Source organism: Balaenoptera ricei, chromosome 5 (genome assembly GCF_028023285.1).
Source record: "Balaenoptera ricei isolate mBalRic1 chromosome 5, mBalRic1.hap2, whole genome shotgun sequence".
NCBI classification, from domain to species: Eukaryota; Metazoa; Chordata; class Mammalia; order Artiodactyla; family Balaenopteridae; genus Balaenoptera; species Balaenoptera ricei.
In genome coordinates this window covers 6,421,475-6,438,149 of record NC_082643.1, presented here as the reverse complement: position 1 = coordinate 6,438,149, position 16,675 = coordinate 6,421,475, and positions in this window count along the sequence as shown.

Genomic DNA, 16,675 nt, shown 5'->3' with positions numbered 1-16,675 from the left:
TACATCATGCTCAAGTTGGATTCATTCCAGGGTTGCAAGGATGGTTCAATATATGCAAATCACGCAATGTGATACACCATGTGAACAAAAGGAAAGACAAAAACCATGTGATCATTTCAATAGACACAGAAAGAGCATTTGAAAAATTTAACATCCATTCACGATAAAAAGTGGGTATAGAGGGAAAATATCTCAACATAATAAAGGCCATTTAAGACAATCCCACAGCTAGCATAATACTCAATGTTGAAAAGCTGAAAGACTTTGCACTAAATTTAGGAACAAGACAAAGAAACCCACTCTCACCACTTCTATTCAACACAGTATTGGAAGTCCTAGCCACAGCAATCAGACAAGAAAATGAAATAAAATGTATCCAGATTGGAAAGGTGTCATTATTTGTAGATGACATGATGCTCTATACAGGGAATCCTAAAGTGTACACAGAAAAGCTATTAGAACTAATAAGTGAATTCAGCAAGGTAGAAGGATACAAGATTAATATACAGAAATCTGTTGCATTTCTTTAGACTAACAATGAAATATCAGAAAAAGAAAGTAAAAAAAAAAACTGTTTAAAATCATGTCAAAAAATAAATAAATACCTAGGAAAAAAATTAACCAAGGAGTTTAAACATCTTTATGCTGAAACTACAAAAAGTTGATAAAGGAAACTGAATATGATTCAAAGAAATGGAAATATAGCCCAGGCTCTTGGATTGGAAGTATTAATATTGTTAAAATGGCCATACCCCCCAAAGCAATCTAGAGATTAAATGCAATCCCTATCAAAATACCCATGACATTTTTCACAGATTTAGAAAAAATAATCCTAAAATTTATATGGAACCACAAAAGACCCACAGTTGCCAAAGCAATCCTGAGGAAAAAGAACAAAGCTCAAAGTGTAACTTTCCCAGACTTCAGACTATACTACAAAGCTATAGTAATCTAAACAGCATGGTATTGACACAAAAACAGCCATATAGATCAAGTGCAGAATAGAGAGACCAGAAATAAACCCACACATCTACAATCAATTAATCTATGACAAAGGAGGCAAGAATATGCAATAGAGAAAAGACCATCTCTTTAGCAAGTAGTGTTGGGAAAGCTGGACAGCCACATGTAAATCAATGAAGTTAGAATACACCCTCACACTATACATGAAAATCAACTCAAAATGACTTAAGTACCTAAATATAGGACAAAACACCATAAAGCTCCTAGAGGAGAACATAGGCAAAACATTCTCTGACATAAATTGTAGCAATATTTTCTTAGATCAGTCTCCCAAGGCAAAAGAAATAAAAGGAAAAATAAACAAATTGGACCCAATCAAAAAGTTTTGCACAACAAAATAAACCATCAATAAAACAAAAAGACAACCAATTGAATGGGAGAAAATATTTGCGAATGATATAACCGATAAGGGATTAGTATCCAAAATATACAAACAGCTCATACAACTCAAAACCAAAAAAAAAAAGCCCCAAACAATCCAATCAAAAATGGGCAGAAGACCTAAATAGACATTTTTCCCAAAAAGACATACAGATGGCCAACAGGAACATGAAAAATGTTCAGTATCACTAATTATTAGAGAAATGCAAATCAAAACCAAAATTTAGGAGTATGGGATTAACAGATGCAAACTACTATACATAAAATAGACACAAGGATTTAATGTATAGAACAGGGAATTATATTCAATACTTTGTAATGATTTATAATGAAATATAGTCCAAAAAAATAACTCAATCACTATGTTGTACACAATATTATAAATTAACTAAACTTCAATAAAAAATGGAGGATCAGATGACAATAAGACCAAAGTTTCTGAATGTCTACAGATCCAAATATCCCACCCTACTCAAATCTGTGGGGGGTATTTATGGCTGAGTATTCTGCCAATGTGTATATATATATATATATACCCACACATTCTTTATCCATTCATCCATTCATGGGCATTTAGTTTGCTTCTATATCTTTGATATTGTAAGTAATTCTGCAATGAACATAGGGATGCATATATCTTTTTTTTTTAATTGGGTGTCTTTTTTTTTTATTGGAGTATAATTGCTTTACAATGTTGTGTTAGTTTCTGCTGTACAATGAAATTAATCAGCTATATGTATACATATATCCTTTCTCTCTTGGACCTCCCTCCCACCCCCCCATTCCCCCCCTCTAGGTCATCACAGAGCACTGAGCTGAGCTTCCTATGCATTATAGCAGGTTCCCACTAGCTATCTACTTTACACATGGTAGTGTATATATGTCAATCCTAATTTCCCAATTCGTCCCACTCTCCCATTCCCCCCTGTGTCCGTATGTCCATTCTCTAAGTCTGCATCTCTATTCCTGTCCTGGAAGAATGTTCATCTGTACCAATTTTCTAGATTTCACATATATGCATTAATATATGATATTTGTTTTTCTGTCTCTGATTTACTTCACCCTGTATGACAGACTATAGGTCCATCCATGTCTCAAAAAATGACCCAATTTCATTCCTTTTTATGGTTGAGTAATAGTCCATTGTATATATGTGCCACATCTTCTTTATCCATTCATCTGTCATTGGACATTTAGGTTGTTTCCATGTCCTGGCTATTGTAAATAGTGCTGCAGTGAATATTGGGGTACATGTGTCCTTTTGAATTATGAATTTCTCAGGGTATATGCCCAATAGTGGGATTGCTGGGTCATATGGTAGTTCTAGTCTTAGTTTTTTAAGGAACCTCCATAGTGTTCTCCACAGTGGCTGTATCAATTTACATTCCCACCAACAGTGCAAGAGGGTTCCCTTTTCTCCACACCCTCTCCAGCATTTATTGTTTGTAGATTTTTTGATGATGGCCATTCTGACCAGTGTGAGGTGATACCTCATTGTAGTTTTGATTTGAATTTCTCTAATAATTACTGATGTTGAGCATCTTTTCATGTGCCTCTTGACCATCTGTGTGTCTTCTTGGAGAAATGTTTATTTAGGTCTTCTGCCCATTTTTTGACTGGGTTTTCTTTTTTATATAGAGCTGCATGAGCTGTTTGTATATTTTAGGAGATTAATGTCTCCTTTGCTGCATTTGCAAATATTTTCTCCCATTCTGAGTGTTGCCTTTTCGTCTTATTTATGGTTTCCTTTTTTGTGCAAAAGCTTTTAAGTTTAATTAGGTTGCATTTGTTTATTTTTATTTTTATTTTCATTACTCTAGGAGGTGGGTCAAAGAAGATCTTGCTGTGATTTATATCAAAGAGTGTTTTTCCTATGTTTTCCTTTAAGAGTTTTATAGTGTCCCATCTTACATTTAGGTCTTTAATCTATTTTGAGTTTATTTTTGTATATGGTGTTAGGGAGTATTTTTTACATGTAGCTGTTCAGTTTTCCCAGCACCACTTATTGAAGAGGCTGTCTTTTCTCCATTGTATATTCTTCTCTTCTTTGTCATAGGTTAGGTGGCCATAGGTGCATTGGTTTATCTCTGGGCTTTCTATCCTGTACCACGGATTTATATTTCTGTTTTCATGCCAGTACCATACTGGCTTGATTACTGTAGCTTTGTAGTATACTGTGAAGTTGGGGAGCCTGATTCCTCCAGCTCCATTTTTCTTTGTCAAGATTGCTTTTGCTATTCGGGGTCTTTTGTGTTTCAATACAAATTGTAAAATTTTTGTTCTAATTCTGTGAAGAATGCCATCAGTAATTTGAAGGGGATTGCATTGAATCTGTAGATTGCTTTGAGTAGTATGGTCATTTTCACAATATCGATTCTTCCAATCCAAGAACATCATATATTGGTATATTTCTCCATCTGTTTGTGTCATCTTTGATTTCTTTCATAGTGTTTTACACTTTTTGGAGTACAGATATTTTACCTCGTTATGTAGGTTTATTCCTAGGTATTTTAATCTTTTTCTGTGATGTTAAATGGGATTTTTTCCTTAATTTCTCTTTCTGACCTTTCTTTGTTAGTGTATAGGAATGCAAGAGATTTCTGTGCATTAATTTTATCCTGCAACATTACCTAATTCATTGATTAGCTCTAGTAGTTTTCTGGTGGCAACTTTAGGATTTTCTATGTATAGTATCATGTCATCTGCAAACAGTGACAGTTTTACTTCTTCTTTTCCAATGTGTATTCCTTTTATTTCCTTTTTTTTTCTCTGATTGCCTTGGCTAGGACTTCTAGTACTATGTTGAATAATAGTGGTGACAGTGGACATCCTTGTCTTGTTCCTGATCTTAGAGGAAGTGCTTTCAGTTTTTCACCATTGAGAATGATGTTTGTTGAGGGTTTGTCATATATGGCTTTTATTATGTTGAGGTAAGTTCCCTCTATGCCCACTTTCTGGAGAGTTTTTATCATAAATGGGCGTTGAATTCTGTCAAAAGCTTTTTCTGCATCTATTGAGATGATCATATGGTTTTTATTCTTCAGTTTGTTAATATGGTGTATCACATTGATTGATTTGTGTATATTGAAGATTCCTTGCATTCCTGGGATCAATCCCACTTGATCACGATGTATGATCCTTTTAATGTACTGTTGGATTCTGTTTGCTAGTATTTTGTTGAGGATTTTTGCATCTATATTCATCAGTGATATTGGTCTGTAATTTTCTTTTTTGTGATATCTTTGTCTAGTTTTGGTATCAGGGTGATGGTGGCCTTGTAGAACGAATTTGGGAGTGTTCCTCCCTCTGCAATTTTTCGGAAGCATTTGGGAAGGATAGGTGTTAGCTCTTCTCTAAATGTTTGATAGAATTCACCTGTGAAGCCATCTGGTCCTGGACTTTTGTTTGTTGGGAGATTTTTAATTACAGTTTCAATTTCACTACTTGTGATAGGTCTGTTTATATTTTCTAATTCTTCCTGGTTCAGTCTTGGAAAGTTGTACCTTTCCAAGAATTTGTCCATTTCTTCCAGGTTGTCCATTTTATTGGCATATAGTTGCTTATAGTAATCTCTCATGATCCTTTGTATTTCTGCAGTGTCAGTTGTAACTTCTCCTTTTTCATTTCTAATTTTATTAAGTTCTCTCCTTTTTTTTCTTAATGAGTCTGGCTAAAGGTTTATCGGTTTTATCTCCTCAAAGAACCAACTTTTCTTTGTTCTTCTTTCCCTAGTTGCTTTAGCTGTAAGGTTAGATTGTTTATCTGAGATTTTTCTTGTTTCTTGAGGTGAGATTGTATTCCTATTAAGTTCACTCTTAGAACTGCTTTTGCTGCATCCTATAGGTTTTGGGTCACCGTGTTTTCATTGTCATTTTTTTCTAAGTATTTTTTAATTTCCTCTTTGATTTCTTCAGTGATCTCTTGGTTATTTAGGAGCACACTGTTTAGCCTCTATGTGTTTGTGTTTTTTACAGTTTCTTTCCTGTAATTGATTTCCAATCTCATAATGTTGTGGTCAGAAAAGATGCTTGATACGATTTCAATTTTCTTCATTTTTCCAAGGCTTGATTTGTGACCCAAGATGTGATCTATCCTGGAGAATGTTCCATGTACACTTAAGAAGAAAGCGTATTCTGCCACTTTGGGATGGAATGTCCTATAAATATCAATTAAACTTCTTTGGTCTATTGTGTCATTTAAAGCTTGTGTTTCCTTATTAATTTTCTGTCTGGATGATCTGTCCATTGGTGTAAGCAGGGTGTTAACGTCCCCTACTATTATTGTGTTCCTGTCGATTTCCCCTTTCATGGTTGTTAGCATTTGCCTTATGTATTGAGGTGCTCCTATGTTGGGTACATATATATTTATAATTGTTATATCTTCTTCTTGGATTGATCCCTTGATCATTATGTAGGGCCTTTCCTTATCTCTTGTAACAGTCTTTATTTTAAAGTCTCCTTTATCCGAGACGAGTATTGGTACTCCAGCTTTCTTGTGATTCCCATATGCATGGAATATCTTTTTCTATCCCCTCACTTTCAGTCTGTATGTGTGCCTAGGTCTAAAGTGCATCTCTTGTAGGCAGCATATATACGGGTCTTGTTTTTGTATCCATTCAGCCAGTCTGTGTCTTTTGGTGGGAGCATTTAATCCATTTACATTCAAGGCAGTTATTGATATGTGTGTTCCTATTACCATTTTCTTAATTATTTAGGTTTGTTCTTGTAGGTCTTTTTCTTTTCTTGTGTTTCCCACCTAGAGAAGTTCTTTTAGCATTTGTTGTAAGGTTTGTTTGGTGGTGCTGAAAGGGCAAATGCTACAACCAAGTTTACTCTACCTAGCAAGGATCTCATTCAGATTCAACAGAGAAATCAAAAGCTTTACAGTTAAACAAAAGCTAAGAGAATTCAGCATATATATTTTTGATTTAATGTTTCTGTGTTCTCTGGATAAATACCTAGAAGTGATATAGGTGGGTCGCACAGTAGTTTTATTCTTAATTTTTTGAGAAATCTCCATACTATTTGGTACAGTAGCTGTACCAATTTAAAACCCCACCAATAGTGTACAAGTGTTCCCATTTGATAACAACATAGATGGATCTTGAGGGTATCATGTTATGTAAAATAATCCAGAAGTAAAAAGAGAAATACAGTATGATTTCACTCAGAGTGGAAACCAAAGCAAAACAAAACCAATGAACAAGCAAAATAAAACAAAACAAAACTCAGATAAAGGAACAGATTAGTGGTTACCAGAGGGAAAGGGGTTTGGGGGTGAGTGAAATGGGTGAAAGTGTTCAACGTTATGGTGATAGATGGCAACTACGCTTGTGATGATGATCACTGTGTAATGTATACAGATGTTGTACACCTGAAACTTATATAATAATAATTTTAAAATCTGTGATCTTATGTAACCTCAGTTGTCTGCCATCCTATTTAAAATTGCTTCAGTCCCCTTTCCAAGTTTATTTTTCTCTGTTGGCTGTATCACCTCCCTCCCCCTCCCCCATTTTTTTATTGTACCAAAATACACAAAACATAAAATTTACTACTTAACCATTTTGAAGTTTATAGTTTAGTGATAGTAAGTACATTCATATCATTTTGCAGTCAACACCACCATCCATCCTAATGGGTGTTTTTAACTACTATAAATTATGTGATGAATTTATCTTGTTTGTTATTTTTTCTCTACCTTAAAAGTTAAACTATGTGCGTGTAGGCTTGCTTTTTCCCTGATTTATTCAATGTGCTATACACCGTGTCTAGACTGTGCCTGGCAGGTGTTAAGGAAATAACGGTTGAATGAATGAATGAGTTAATGAATGAGTGAGTGAGTGAATTGGGTTAGATTTTATTTTCTTATAGGTATCTTTGTTAAACACAGGAATATGATGGATTAACAATTTAAAGATTTAGGAAAAGCAGAATACTATGCATAATTAATAGTTTGGTGTTTGGAAGGGAAGTAAGCATTGAAAGCTCTTACACTAGTAATTTTTAACAAGAATTTGGTTATTAGAATGAAAGTCTTGTTACTTCAATTTACTATGTGAAGTTAAATAATTCACTTAATTATTTAATTATTTAATCAAATTTATTAGATTTGTAAGAGCTGTTTATGTAATCATGCAGGATCTATTTGAAGACAACTGATGTACTTGAGGAGATAAACTACATTAAACTTGTAAATGCAACTTGAAATGTTGAAGGTGTTTGTCTAAGCAGTTCCAAATATTATTCAAAGATCTCTTTAAAATGATTATTAAAATTTACTAGTCTTACAAGTGAATAATAAGATGATGAGGTGAAATTTATTGCTTAAAAAAGTATCAGGGTTTTAAAATTGTAAAGTTGACAGATTGAGTATACACAAGGTAAACTTCTGAAGTTTCTTTCCTATGTATAAAACTATCTGAGAGGACACCAAAAGAACTCACATCAACTGTACAAATATAGTACTTTGAATGATGCTTTTCAAGCAAAAGTGTAACTTTTCACATTAAACTCTGTATGTTCAGGTAATATCTATTTGGAAGATTGCTTTTTTTTGGATAGAACCACCATCTGTTGTCATAAAAAGAGGACTCTTTATAATACTTCAATTTATCTGGTCTAGTTCAACAGTTCATCATATTGCTACTGAATACAATAAATCAAGGAAACCTGCTTTAAAATAAAAACTACCAAAATGTAAATAAACAGAAAGCATCAGTCACTCTAAATATCATTTAACAAAATGCACATTCTTCTTTAATTATCCATTATTATTTTCATCACTTTTAAGAAAGTTTTGAAGAGTAGGTAGAATGCAATGAATAAAAGAACACATATTGCAATAGAAATAGTACCATGTTAATTAATGAATATTTTACCATGTTGAAAATATAGTTAGAATTTATTAAATGCTTCCCAAATTTCTACTTTTCCCAATTTACTCATATTTAGTGCATCTTTGCATTTTTCAATATGTAAACTACATGAAGGTAATAACTGCAATAGCTTATCGTAATTCCAGAGAAAGAATAAATTATTCTGGAAATACTATAAACTGAGTTTGGCACTGATTTAAGATATACAAACCTTTGAAAACTATTTTAAGGACTGGAGGCAAATAATTGCCTGAACCACAGGCAATCTAATTCTTTGCTAACCTGAGTTACTTGTATTACTTGTATTCTTGATATTGTTCTTTTTACTATTTTTCTCCAATTAAAAATTTCCAGAATTTCAGAGGTGATTGCTTTGCCCTACTTGATGTTGGTAAGAACACATGTAGAATATTGTGCTAAGGTTGAGGAGAACATTGAAAATCTAGAGAATGCCCCCTGTTTTCATGCATTCATTCACTCGTGTGTATATCAAGCACTTATTGAACATTTACACGGTCCAGGAAGCATAAAAGGCACTAGTTAAGGTGGGGAACATCCTTCTTAGGAGTTTGAAATCTATTTAAGGCAACTTCGGAAAGCTTGCTCATTTTCCCCTAGGATGACCTCTAGAAGATATACCATCAACAAGGGTACTATCAAAGTTTGCATAATTGTGAAATGGAACAGACTACCTGCAGAATCTTCAAGAGAAAGCTGTCACCTACAGAGCATGCTTAACCACACAATTCCCAGAGAGCTGTATTTAACTCCACAGACTAGCTTGCAGTTGCTATATGTCATAAAAAAAAAAAAAGGACATATACTATTTCTGTACCAGACCTTATTTGATACTTTGTTATGAGACCAAATTTTTAGATCACTAAGATACAGACACAAAAAATAAATGTTTTGACTCTTTATGGTCCTGTTGGAAAAAAAAAAAAGTATTTTCAGTAATTCTAATCCTAAGAACAAGACATTCTGGACGAAAATAAAATGAAACAAAATAAAATCTATTTGAAGGCATAGGAAAGCTGCCAAATAGCAAGTATTTGTGAGACCAAGATCCTGGAGAGAAATGAAGTTCAGAGAGGTGAGTCCAGTATTGTCAATTTCAAACGTAATTATGTGGGCTGCAAACTGAGACTTTGATAGACCCATGAAGTTCTGGTAACAAAAAACTGAGTTTTAGGGACTACAAAGTAGGAAGAAGCCTAGCAAATATTACAGGTTTTATGCTACTACCTTGGAGAGCCTCACCCTAGGAATCAAGGGTGAATCAGAAATAAGGCTCAAATTAGAATCATTTCAACCCCTGATTAGATTAAGATGACCTGGGATTCCTAGCACTTTAGTAGAAGAAAATTAAATTCTCTCCGTGGGAAAATATCATCCAGAGATTCAAGTTATCTATACTTTTTCATAAAAATGTCTGACATTAAAAGAAAAATCACCCGGTATAACAGAATCAAAAGAGAACAAATGAATCAAAATATAGGTCAGAGGAAACATCCAAACTGAAGTATGAGAGACATAATGATGGAAAATACATAAAAGAGTGCAAGAAACATGTGACATGGTTAAAGGGTCTATCACATGCGAAATTGGAGTCCCAGAAAGAGAAGACAGAGGGCATTTAGACAGTAGTAATATTTCAAAAGATAATGCCTGAGATTTTTTCCAAAACTGGTTCTCATGATGAAGAGCTGAGAAAAATCCCCTGTGGCTCAGACAGAGGCAAGGAAAGAGTAATCCTTGTGAAAAACACTGAGTGCGTTCTCCATAATAAAGACCTACTCTCCAGAGAAAAAAAATCTCAGCAGAGCTTTCTCCCAAGTGGGGGAAGGGCACTTATTTCACTGTAGTGCCCTCTAGAATTTCTGTCTCACATACAGGGGGAAGTTCTTGGGAAGGTAACCCTCCAAGGACACAGATCCACCTAAAGACTGAGATTTAATTTTAGGGTTATAGAATGCTTACCCTCCCCCACACCTTAGTACATACCATCAGGGGCTCCAATATAACAACAATGGATTAGGCTGGAAGAGCTGTGAGACACAGACTCTCTCTAAGGAGGACCACTACTTAGGAAAGCCTAAAGTCAACAAGGGAGAAAAAAAAAAAAAAGATTTTAGAGAAATTTGAAGCCTCTGGTACTTACAGCACTGACAAAGACATTAAACACAAGTGAGTTCCTAGCCCGACTAATATAAAACCTCACCCTGAAGACTGTTTACCTGTCTTATTACCTGATATATCATGTCTGGATTTTAACAAAAATATTACAAGGCATGCTAAGAAGCCAGAAAGACCAGTGTGAAGAGGCAATGCAAGCATCAGAACCAGGCTTAGATATGACACAGATGTTGAAATTATGGGACAGGGAATTTAAAATACTATGCTGAATATGTTAAATGCTCTAATGGAAAAGGTAGACAACATGCAAGAACAGATGGGTAATATAGAGATGGAAAATCTAAGAAAGAATCAAAAGGAAACTCTGGAAATAAAATACGCTTAGAAATGAAGAATGCCTTTGATAAGCTCATCAGTAGACTGGACGTGAGATCAGTGAGCTTGAGATAGGTTCACAGAAAATTTCCCAACAAAATGCAAAGAAAAGAGTAAAAGAACAGAATAAAATATCAAAGAACCGTGGGACAATTTCAAAAGGTGTAACATATGTGTAATTGGCACACCAAACAGAGAAGAAAGAAAAAATGGAGCAGAAGAAATATTTAAAGTCATAATGACTAAGAACTTTCCAAAAGTACTGACAGATAGCAAATCACAGATCTAGAAAGCTCAGAGAATACTGACTGGGTATATTCACCCAAAGGGGCACGTCTGACAATCCACTGAGTAGGAATAAATACATCTTTAGAGCTTCCCTTTATATTTATTTTTTAATTGCAAGAATTTTGGAAAAAAATAAGCTTTATAAATATTGCCTATGGATTGACCCTGTTGTCCTCATTCTGTCTTTAGATTAGTACTGATTTCCCTGTAATAAAAGAGGTATTATTTTTTTCAATTAATTAATTTTTACTGGCGTATAGTTGCTTTACAATGTTGTGTTAGTTTCTGTTGTGCAGCAAAGTGAATCAGCCATACGTATACATATATTCCCTCTTTTTTGGATTTCCTTCCCATTTTGGTCACCACAGAGCATTGAGTACAGGTCCCTGTGCTATACAGTAGGGTCTCATTAGTTATCTATTTTTTACATAGTTGTGTATATACATCAATCCCAATCTCCCAATTCACCCCCGCCTTCCCCCTTGGTATCCATACATTTGTTCTCTACGTCTGTGTCTCTATTTCTGCTTTGCAAATAAGTTCATCTGTATCCTAAGGGGAGGATGATGGTCCCCTAGCACAGGTGGCTTCATAGCAGAGTGTCCCCTGTCCTTTACTTGAAGCATATGGTAACACAGTGAATTTTAAGTGTGACTTAAGTAGATTTGTGGCTTACATATGGTTTTATGATATGTGATATATGATAGATGGTTTTAACTAAAGTAGCTCTCATAACATGTACAAGCGGCTTTAAAAGATTATTCTAAGAAACCAGTGATACTAGTAAAGCAATAGTGATGCTAGTAAAGCAAGTAAGAAATAAGCAAGGATACTGGTAAAGCAGCAAGACGGCAGAGCTGAACATCCTGTTTCTTAGTAAGAGCTATTTTTATAGTCAAAAATACTGTATTATATAATTCAAAGCAGTTAAGAGACAAGATCTTAAATGTTTTCATCACAAAAAAGAAATGATAACTTTGTAAGATGATGGAGGTGTTAGCTAACCCATCATATTGCAATGTATAAAGGTGCCAAATTGTTACCGAATCAGGTCCAGCTGCTTATCACTCAAAAATTAATACTTGAGAGAGAGACCAATGTTGGTAGAAAGTAAAGTTGCTTTTAATAAGAATGCCGGCGATCTGGGGAGATGGGGGACTCAGTGTCCCCTCAAAACCACCTCCAAAGATTCTGCTCAGCCATGAAGGTTTTTAAAGAAAAACAGGGAAGTAATCTCAGTTAATCATTGAGATAGGGGGTCAGATTCCTCACCATCCCCCACTTGTGCAGGCTTGTCTGTTGGTTCATCGATTTCTTGTGACTTATCTTTAGATGCTATCTTGTCCACACAGTTTGTTCACGAGATTACTGAAGGGAAAGCTAGGGAAGAAATCTGGTCATCTGTTACTTACTTATTCTTCATTTCTACTTCTTTAATCTATGGAAAGAACCAACAGGTTAGGCAAGGTATTGTGTGATCAAAAGATTTGAAAAGTGTGCTCGGGGCCGAAAATGAGTAGAGCATCAGGGCGCCTGGTTTAAGGTTAGTGACAAGACAAAAGGGACCTCCTGTAGATCGTTCTTTCCCGCCAAAAGCTGCTTACAAAATCAGCACATTGTACATCTTACACTTACACAATGTCATATGTCAATTATATCTCAATAATTTTTTAAAAAGAGTTCTTTTGGCCAAGGTATTACAAGATGAAAGCAATGGCAGTCTAATTAGATTTTATAAAGTTGGGCTAAAATGTTCAAAATTATCAAGAAGACTCTTTGAAATATGCTTTCACATCCACTATATCATTCATAATTTTACTTACTCTAAATGTATAATGTATATTTTTTATATATTATGCTTTTGCAATGCTTCTGTTTCAGCTATCACAGTAATGAAATCAAGTACCAATATAATCGCAATTGGTTGTAAAAAACATAGTGCAGAAATATGAATAGTGCCTACATATTTGACAATATTAAGGAATTTTTGTTAATTTTTTCCTGTGTTAATAATATTGTGGTTTATGTAAAAAATACATATCTTTAAAAAGGTACATATCGGAATATTTACAGATGAATTATATGGTACCGGGAATTTGTTTCAAAATAATCCAGGGCAGTGGTCAGGGGGAGTGTATAGATAAGCCAAACTTTCTTTGAACTGATAAGGATTGAAATGGATGAAGAATACAGAGGGATTTGTTTTGGTATTCAGTCTATTTTTCTAACTATTAAAAATTCCGTATTTAAAAGTTTAAAAAGACTTCCCTGGCGGTCCAGTGGATAAGACTCCGTGCTTCCACTGCAAAGGGCGCGGGTTCGATCCCTGGTTGGGGAACTAAGATTCCACATGCTTCATGGTGTGGCCAAAAAATAAAATAAAATAAGATAAAATGCTAAAAAACTTTAATTTAGAATCAATTTGTTGTATCACATAATGCCAACACTGTTAGGGAACCATTGACTGAAACCACCCGCCTTGGCCAGGCACGATGATACCGCTTGCCTGAGCTGTCTCACGATAAGGGTCCCAATAAGGAACGCGGTGCAGCTGCAGAGAACTAACCGGGAGAATCCGGCAGGGGCCGAAAGGAGGAGGACACGATATGTCCTGCCAACCTCCCAGAAGCCCTCACGCTGAAATCCGTCTTGGCTGAGAGATGCGCGCGCCACCAGGGAGGATCCTGAGTCGGACCAAATACGGGCCAAGGAAGATGATGGGCCAGAGACAACCTGGAAACTAATCCCAGTACCATGAAACCCGAGTGTGAGAGCCACATAACAGAGCAGTTCTCCTGGGGCCCCTTACTCTGCTGCTCTCCGCCCAGGGGGCTCCTTCCCAGTAAAGTCTCTTGCTTTGTCAGCACGTGAGTCTCCTCGGACAATTCGTTTCCCGGTGTTAGACGAGAGCCCACACTCAGGCCTTGGAAGGGGTCCCTCTTCCTGCGACAACACAATACTTTTAAATAATGAAGCATATTCAGTAGTACTGCTCTCACTAAATTATTATGAAAGTTGACCTGTATTCAAGAGAAGCAAAACTTTTTGTATGATTAATTTTAAAATTTGCACTGCTTTTAAATTTGAATTATTTCAGTGTGCTTTATGTCATCTGAAGTATCATCTAAAATTCATCATTTGCTAATTTCTAGGGTACACATAAAATTTATAGGTAAATGGATATGCATATTTTAGGGGCACGTACTCCCAAGTAATTTTCTGATGAGCTTCTGTATCAAAAATATTTAAAATTTTCTATATATTATGATGCTTTGTCATCTTATAAAAACACCTTTTCTGGCCGGGGAGTGACCGCCCCTCCAGGGCTAGCCAGGCCTGGGAGAGAGCTCCTTGCTAGGAGTGTGTCTTGGAGGTGCAAACTCACCAGTCCAGAGCCAGACCTCCTCTGTCTGGCCACCCCCTGGGGGCAATATTCTTCAGTCTCAATCATTTCAGGGTCCACCCCTACAGTCTAACCCCATCCCCCCCAAAAACACTCAAAGGAGCCCACTAAACTGTTCACCCAGCCCTGCCTTGCCTTCTCCATGGAAACCCCAGCCAAGGCTGTGGCTTGCATCTCCCCTCCCTCCTGTCTTCTGCCTCCTGACACCCCTCCCCTAGCCCTGGAGACTCTCCCAGGGGGCTCGACATGACACGCCATGTCTCCTGCCCCCAGGACCTGTGAGTATCAAAACCTTTGCTGTTTTCTCAGCCTCACCTCTGTGTCTTCTTACAATACACCTGTTTGGCCGTATCAAAAGAACACAAAACAGGTACAGATACCAAAAAAAAAAAAAAAAAAAAAGAAGGTTGGAGATCCCTACCGTAGAAGTCATCTAGTCTACCTTCAAGCTCAGTATAAGACTTTCTTCAATATTCTCTTAGCCTCTGCCTGAAATATTCCAGAATGGCTTTAAACTCACCACCTCTTGAAGCAGCTGACTACACTGCTGGGTCCTGCTGTGAGCAACGAACAACCTTTAATCTGGCCCTTGCAAGGTGGAAGGAGAAGACTGTATAGAGGTAGTAGGGCCGCTGCTTGTATCTTAATGTACGATTCAGAAGTGAGTCAGCCCCTGGTCCCCGGACAACACTGAAGGCTCTTGCCTTCTTCACGAGGGCACCAGAGTGTCTGACAAAAAGACCCCAGGCCAGTTAGGCCAAAGCACTTTTTCCTCATTCCGTCATTCAAATACCACCTTCCTGTGATATATGCAGTAAGTAATCCACTGATTGCCATCATGATTTAATTCAGAGAATTGAATGAGAATATCTGAATTTGGAATCTAGAGGAAAACAAAGGATTTCCAATAAGAACAGTCCCTCTATTGTTAGCAAATCTCAACAAGGCAGTGTGAAAATAATTTTCTCTGACCCAGCAAACAAAAAACAAACCACAAAACATCTGTTTTTAGTGCTTCTTCACCAAATTGGAAATGATGACGGCTGCTTCTTTCTAATTGGCTGGGTCATGACACCATTCAACTATTGATTGACCTCTGTTTAACTTTCACATTGCTTTGTTAAAAAGAAAATATTTTTCTTGGGAGAGTAAAATCATTTTCAGTAACCTCAAGATTGAATTCTAGGCAACAAATAGAAATACTCAAAATTGGTCTGGAAACGAAACTTTAGAAATAGGGTAGTGTAAACCCTGGCTTCAGACAAAACTAAAAATGAACAAAAATGAAGTGTAAGAAATCTGTTGAGTGTATTACCTTTACATCTACGTGCATTATAGCAGTTCCAAAAATACTCAAAGTTTCTTTTTCTCCTTTTTTTTTAAAAAAATTCCGCTTTATTGAGTTATAATTGACATATAAAAATGACTCGAGGTTACATGGCACCATCCTCTTTTCTGTGCCTGCCCTTCCTATCTGCCTCTTTCAAATGCCACTCATAAAGCACAGATGAGCCTGGTGGGCTGCAGCCCTGCTCACAGCGATGCACCCCTGGGACAGAGGTGATTGGAGGTTGAGATTCTGAAGCAGCATTAGCCCAGGTGATTGAGCTGTGTCATTGGGATGGAGAGACAACAGTTAACAGGGTCAAAAGTGTACACAGAGATATAATAATGACGCAAAGTCTGATGCAATGGGACTGGGAAGAAATGACAAAGAGGTTGTCACAAGCATAAAGAGTTAGACAAAGATAGATGTAGAACGTGGTTTGGGTCTAGCGGCTCATTATGTCTCAGAGACCCCAGTTAACCTGGAGCCTGAGACTGCTGTGGACCCCGGCTCGCCAGGAAGGCGCCCTCGCCACCCCCAGTCCCTCCCCACCCCGTGCCCTACCCTGTGGCCACAGAGGTGCTGGGCTGGAGGGTGTGGGAGGAAGCCGGAGACCCTGGTCGTGCCTGCAGGACCCCATCCTGCTGGCACTGGAGCTAAACGTCAGGACTGGCTTGGGACAGAGGGAGGAGACAGCTTCCATAGTCAGGAGTGAAGAAAAGTGCGATTAACATGCAAGGTGAACAGTTCTAGGCAAGAAAGCGATGAGGTGGATCACACTGCATCTCTGGTTTGGGTCAGGAACTCAGCCTTCCACCTTGCAGCAGTTGGGGTGTGTTTGAAATACTCTGCACTCTCAGGGAAG